General features: G+C 46.8%; 1 pseudogene; it reads right to left on the minus strand.

Annotated features, from left to right (window-relative positions):
* Positions 1–2647: 2647 nt before the first annotated feature.
* On the minus strand, positions 2648–3584 carry LOC100609872 (etoposide-induced protein 2.4-like; annotated as a pseudogene).
* Between the last annotated feature and the right edge of the window lie 3537 nt (positions 3585–7121).

Raw genomic sequence — 7121 nt, forward strand, 5'->3', positions numbered from 1 at the left:
CTTGAACTCCTGACTTCGTGATCTGCCTGCCTTGGCCTCCCAAAGTGCTGGGATTACAGGTGTGAGCCACCGTGCCCGGCCTTGTTTTTCTTTTAAAGAACAAGGAGACCAGGCATGTGGCTCACACCTGTGATCCCAGCACTCTGGGTGGCTGACAACACAAGAGGATTGCTTGAGCCCAGGAGTTTGAGGCCAGCCTGGGCAACAGAGGAAGACCCTCCCTACAAAAAAAAAAAATCAAAAAATTAGCTGGATGTGCTGTAACTCTAGCGACTCAGGAGGATCACTTGAGTCTAGGAGTTGCAGACTGCAGTAAGTTATGATTCCACCACTACTCTCCAGCCTGTGTGACAGAGCAAGACCCTGTCTCTAAAAATAAACAAACAAATAAATGTCAGGCCTCTGAGCCGGAGCTAAGCCATTGTAACCCCTGTGACCTGCACGTATACATCCAGACGGCCTGCAGGAGCCAAGAAGTCTGGAGCAGCCAAGAAACCACAAAAGAAATGAAACAGCCAGTTTCAGCCTTAACTGATTAACCAACCTTACGACATTCCACCATTATGACTTGTTCCTGCCCTACCCTAACTGATCAATCGACCTTATGACATTTTTCTCCGGGACAATGGATCTCATGATCTCCCCACCATGCACGTTGTGACCTCCTCCCCCTGCTGACAACAGATGACCACCTTCAACTGTAACTTTCCACTGCCTACCGAAGTCCTGTAAAGTTGCCCCTCTCCTATCTCCCTTCGCTGACTCTCTTTTTGGACTCAGCCCACTTGCACCCAAGTGAATAAACAGCCTTGTTGCTCACAGTAAGCCTGTTTAGGTGGTCTTCTATATGGACATACGTGACAATAAATAAATCACAATGAGTCTTAGGTGATGCAGACCTTCTTGATGGCATCCAGAAGTTTGATCAGACCAAGAGATGCAAACAGCTTTGATTGTCAGGCATTCCACCTCCTGCCTACCTACCTTACTCAGAAAAGCCCCCAGTTATGTTCAAAGGGAAATCTTTGAACGTAAGACTTGGTTCTGAGTGTCTCTCACCCACTCTGTTTGGTCAAATTAAATAAACCTTTCTCTGCTCCTAAGTGCTGATGTGTCAGTGTTTGGCTTACTGCACATCAGGTACATGGATCTAAATATCGGGGTTCAATAACACATGTAGGTTATTACAGGAATCCACAAAAGGGACCTTCAAGTTGCATCCTGTGTGTGTTTCTTTGGCCTTTATGACATGTTTCGGAAACACAGTAGTCTTATCTGGAGAGCGTGTTAAAACCCTGATCACTGGACCCCACTTTCACATTTATGATTGAGTAGGTCTATGCAGGGACCTGAGAATTTGCCTTCATCACTGGTTCCCAGGTGACACAGCCGTTTGGGGCACCATGCTTGGAGAACCACTCCGGAGACCTCTAAATTGGTAGTTCAACCTTAGCTGCACTTAGAAACACTGGGAAAATTTGTGTGTGTGTAACCAGCTCACGTTTCATTGTGACATTTTGAAATTGTACAAGTATTTTGACATCTGCCCCCCACATTTAGTCTCTTAAAACGACAGGAAAACACCAACCAATCACAGGTTTAATTAATTTTAAAAATTTACCCCTTCAATTCCTCTTTGTAGCCCCCAGCACCCAATATTCCTTTGAAATATGAAACAGACCCAGCAGTGGCCAACAGTAAATTTCTACCCCACACCCCACAACAGAGATGAAAAGTTCAAGCTCTCTGAGCATTGTGTTGCAGTGGCACTTGTCCAGAATTGGTACCTCTGCCTAGTTGGGGGAGTTTAAATGTACCAGTGAAAATAGCTTTTTCTCCTTCAAAGGGAAGAAAGAAAATCACTCCCCAAAACCCAGAAGGTCTGAAGATCTGGCTGTGAGGTCTTTCTCTTTCTTCCTGTCCCATCTCTTCAGACCTTTTTTTTTTTTTTTGGCAGTGGAGCAAGAGAGACCAAAACCTAACTTGAGTTACAAGAAACAAGACAGTGATGGCTATAAAGGGAGTGACCAGGAGCAACTGAGACACTCCTTTACCTCCCACATCCAATGTTTGTGCTTCACAGAAAAACAACAAAAATAACAAATCCACAAAATGCAACAGCTGGAATTACAAATTTCATTCACCCAAGGGTGGTAGAAGGCAGGAAGGAAAGGTGGGAAGGTAAATGGCACAGGGAGAAAAACAAAATATTCAAATCAATCCAGCCATAGGGACTGGCAAATGCTAGAAAAATCGCTGTAAAAAAAAAAAAAAAAAAAAAAAACTAAAAACTAAAAAAACTGTGGTCCTTTCAGACTCTCAGTGGTGTTAAAAATCCACACACTGGTGTCAGGAAGATTCTACCTTACGTGCACCAGAGATAAAGATTCCAATTCCTCAGAGAGGGAATATGCAGAGGGCCTTTGACAGGATGAATCGTGCCTTTCCTGGCAGGGGGAGGTAAAATGGGAAAAGAGCCGCCACAGCCTCCTTCCAATCCCACCCATCCCCTCGATGGCAGGTGACTCAGGCCTGCAGTAGCCTTCAATCTGGGTGGAGACATATGTGGTGAAGGGAACTTCTGTGCAGAGGCTGAGCTGCTCAAGGCAGACTGCACGTGAGAGTGTCTTGTGGAAGAGTCTGTTGCTTAAGAAGACCACGAAGGAGGAGAGGTGCAACTCAAAGAGGTGTGCTTGGCCAGGGATCTTTGCCTCATTGCACTGATAATGAATAAAGGAAAGAGGATAGAGAAAAGGCAGCCATGGAAAATATATGAGGACTGCATTGCTGTGAGAAAAGCCAAAAAAACCAAACCCAAAGTAGTAAAGCCAGTTCCTCTCTGTGTTAGAGGAACCGCTGGTGCATTTCAATTCCTTTATTGAACCAACCATATTTGAAGCAGTAGAATGAGTCAAGAAGAGACAAACGCCAGAGAGTAACCAGCTGACCAACAAGGTGGGTGGGAAAGAGACTCACAGACATTCCTTGAATGGGGAAAAGAGCCTGCAGCAAAATATTGGAGAGCATGTCAGCAGTTATTTTGTAGACACTAGGGAATGGGTGAGGCTTCCTCCCTGATGCTTCAAATGCCAGGTCAGCTGTATCTTGGAACCACATGGCATTCACAACTTTGCTAGGCATGAACAAGGGGAGCACCCAAAAGCCCTGGAAATTTATATGAGGAAAAATTCGAGCCATGACCAAGCATCTCCACACAGTGATGGATCATAAGTAATTCACACTGTTACTCACTGAAGCCCAGGAATAAACACCCGATAAAGCAAGAGTAGACTGAACCAGAGCAGTCCACCCTTCCAAGTGCAACACTGGAAAATTCTACTAACACTTGCTGGCTCACTCTCTTGCTCCCACTCTATACTCTGGGGTATTCTCTGTGCCAGGACAATGCTTGCCCTTCTTCCACGCTGCTCCCCTCTTTTGATGGATTGGAGTGTCTAGCTGGAGATGGTACAAATATCCCAGATGAAGTCTTTTACTCCCCTGGAAAGGTCCTGGAGAAAGGTTTTGACACTGTCAGCCATGTCGTCAGTACCCAAACTATCAACTATGCAGAGGAGATATAAGTGCCCCCAATCTCTCATCATGAAGGACCCTGCAGCTCTGCCACCACGGCTCCAGCCTGGCCCCTCACCCACCACCACGGGCCCAGTTGGCTCCTCTGTGCCAGGCAGCCTGCTCCACCGGGGCGCTCCCAGGGCTGGGATGCTATGCCCACATTGGCCATGCCTGGGCTGCAGAGACAGGGAGATTTTTTTAAATGCAATTCTCTACCCTATTTCAAACCGATTGAATCAGAATCTTGTAGGTGGTGCTCAGGCATTGGATTTTTGCAAAGCTCCCAAGTGCTGCTTCCATGCATTAAAGTTGAGAAGCACTGCTCTAAATTTGTTTTGGCCCCGTGGAAAGGTTTCCAACTGATTTCTTATGAAAAAGGTAGTAGAAACCTCCTCTTCAGTTTGTACCAATAAGGTTATAAGGTTGGCCTCTGCCTGATTGGAGAGTGGGGCTGTACAAAAAACTGCTCCACCCCCAGTTATCTTTGGCCCCAAGGCTGGCCAATGTTTCCACTGGTTTCAGCTTCCTTCTCCTCTGCCTTGGGATTTTAGAGCCCACAGCTTCCAGCATGACCTGCTAGTTGCTGTCAAGGAGATGACGTTAACCCTGTTATGTGCCCTTTGCTTCTCAATCTCTCCTCCTTGGGACTATCAGTGATCCTAGAGATGAAGTAGGAATTGTAAATAAAAGTTTTCATCCAGACCAGTGCCTCTCAGATGTGAAGGTACAAACAAATCACCTGGCAAGCCTGTTAAAAAGAAGATTCTGATACTGTGGGACTAGGGTAGGGCCTCAGAGCCTGCATTTCTTCTTCTTATTAGTATTAGTATTACTATCTTTTTAAAATTTTATTTTTCATCCTCAATGTGTCACAACAAGCCTGTATTTCCAACAAGCTCCCAGGTGGTAGAGAGCTGTTAGTCTGAGGGCCACGCTTGGAGGAACAAGGACCAAATCTCTTCTTTCCCCCATTGACATTAAAGATTGTTAAGAACCAGACAAGGCACAGTGGCTCACACCTATAATCCCAGCACTTTGGAAGGCCAAGGTGGGTGGATTGCTTGAGCTCAGGAGTTCAAGACCAGCCTGGGCAACATGGCAAAACCTCATCGCTACATAAAATACAAAAATTAGCCAGGCATGGGGCACATGCCTGTAGTCCCAACTACTGGAGGGGCTGAGTTGGGAGGATCGCTTGGACCCAGGAGGTCGAGGCTACAGTGAGCTGTGATCGCACCACTGCACTTCAGCCTGGGCAACAGAGTGAGACCCTGTCTCAAAAAAAAAAAAAAAAAAGCATCGTTAGTGGGAACCGGGGATGTAAAAGGACTGGGCCCTATAAATGTAGCCCAAGGTACAGAAAGAATGGTTGCTGCTTTCCTCTCAGTTGGTTAAGCATGGGTGACAGAGGCAGATTGGTGGTTCCAACGGGAACTTCTGGTGAGATTTCATCTCCTGTGGATAGGTTTGCCCTGAGAACAAGGTGAGGGGCAGTGGGTATAGGAGGCCAGAAAGGAGGGTGTGAACCAGAGCATGGAGAGGCTTTGGTGTCATGCTTCAGAGTTCTGAAGTTTCTTGTTTGTGACACAGAAATGCCAATGAGCTTAAAACTTGGAGTGGGCAAGCTTTTTTTTTTTTTTTTCTTCCGAGATGGAGTTTCACTCTTGTCACCCAGGCCGGAGTACGGTGGTGCAATCTCGGCTCACTGCAACCTCCACCTCCCGACCGGAGTTCAAGCGATTCTCCTGTCTCAGCCTCCCAAGTAGCTGGGATGATAGGCGCCTGCCACCAGGCCCGCCTAAGTTTTGTACTTTTAGTAGAGATGGGGTTTCACCATGTTGGCCAGGCTGGTCTCGAACTTCTGACCTCAGTTGATCTGCCCATCTTGGCCTCCCAAAGTGCTGTGATTACAGGCGTGAGACACTGCGTCTGGCCCAAGGTATTTTTTAAAAGTTATTATTGTGCTGGGCTCCAGGTGCCATTGTAGTCAGCTAGCACTCAGAAGCTACTCAGAGGCTAAGGCAGGAGGATCTCTTGAACTCAGGAGTCCGAAACCAGCCTGGGCAACACAGTGGGACCCTGTCTGTAAAAAAAATTTAAAGAAAAATAAAAACCCATATTATTGTATCCACAGTCAACTCTGAAAGCCCTTTTATTGCTAGCATTTAAGCAACTGCTTAATGGGAAAGTGAGAAAGAGCTATACTGTCTTTATGTGATCAAAATGCTTTGTTTCTTCCAGCCAACATAACTCTTGAACCAGTTTTTATAGCGAGGAGACCAAATAACCTTTTGACAAAAAAAGAAGGGCAAATCCCCAAAGCATGGTTTTGCTAGTCGTTTCCAAGAAGGCATTTCTGGTCAGATTTCAAGCAGGCTCACCTAGAACTACCTCTGGGCAGCGGAGCAATTCTCATGTCTGCAGATACCTCAAGACCTTGGCCTCCGTTCATTGCTCATCTATCCTGAGGCATCGGGAAATCCAAATCACAGAGAACTCTATGTAGGTGAGGAGCATGAGAAAGCTGTCAGTCAAATTTCAAGCCTGGGTCAGCATCAGAAACTCCACACTGGAGAGAACCTCCAGCAAGTGTGGGAAAGCCTTCTTCCTCCGCTCCACCCCTGCTGCTCACCCACCAATGGAGTCACTCAGAGGAGAAGGCTATACCTGTTCTGGTTATAGGAAGTCTTTAGAGCGGATTTCAGGCCTTAGGAAATGTCAGAAATCATGCACTGGAATGAAATTCTATGTGTGTAGTAAAGGTAGGCAAACATTCCTTCACTCTGAGTTCTGCTCTTGGTGCCCACCAGCAAATCCCCCTGGGGAGAAGCACTCAGCGCAGTGAGTGTGGGGAAGCCTTCCTCTGGGTCAGAGGTCTCCTCTCACATCACAGAAGCCACAGTGGGGAGAAGCCTGCAGGGAGAGTGGCAAAGCCATGACCCACTGCTTCCTTAGGGTTTCTCCCAGTGTGGGTGCCTTGTCAGGTTTCTGCTCTGAGATTTTCCCATACACCTCACATTCACATGTTTCTCCCTAGTGTGGTTGCTGATGCAGGCACGGCCTCTGGTGCCCACTTCAGCCTTTCCCATACTCAATGCCCCTCAAATGGTTTCTGAAGCCCTGCCCTGAGTTGCACCATGAGGCCCCTGGCCCTGTTGAGCACTCCCTGATGTAGACTCTTTGATGGGCAGCAACGGCTGAGCTCCAGGTTAAAACTTGCCCATGCTCATTACATACATAGGATTTTTTTTCAGTATGCACTTGCTGATGTTGCCTAAGATATGAAATCTGGCTGAAAGATTTTCCACAGTTGGGCAAATCTTTCAGGGGAGTCTAGCCCCAGAATGTCTCCTTTGGTGGGGCATAAGGGATAGAGCTCAGAGTGAAGGACTTCCCACACTCACATTGACAGAACCTTACCCCACTGTGAATTCTCTCTCAATGATGAAAAGCTAGATGCAGGGGAACTCTACCACATTCACCATATTTACAGCTTTGCGTTCTATGGAAACCTTGTGATGTTGAACTAAGTTGGAGCTGGAACT

This window comes from Pan troglodytes, chromosome 2, assembly GCF_028858775.2.
Source record: "Pan troglodytes isolate AG18354 chromosome 2, NHGRI_mPanTro3-v2.0_pri, whole genome shotgun sequence".
NCBI lineage: Eukaryota > Metazoa > Chordata > Mammalia > Primates > Hominidae > Pan > Pan troglodytes.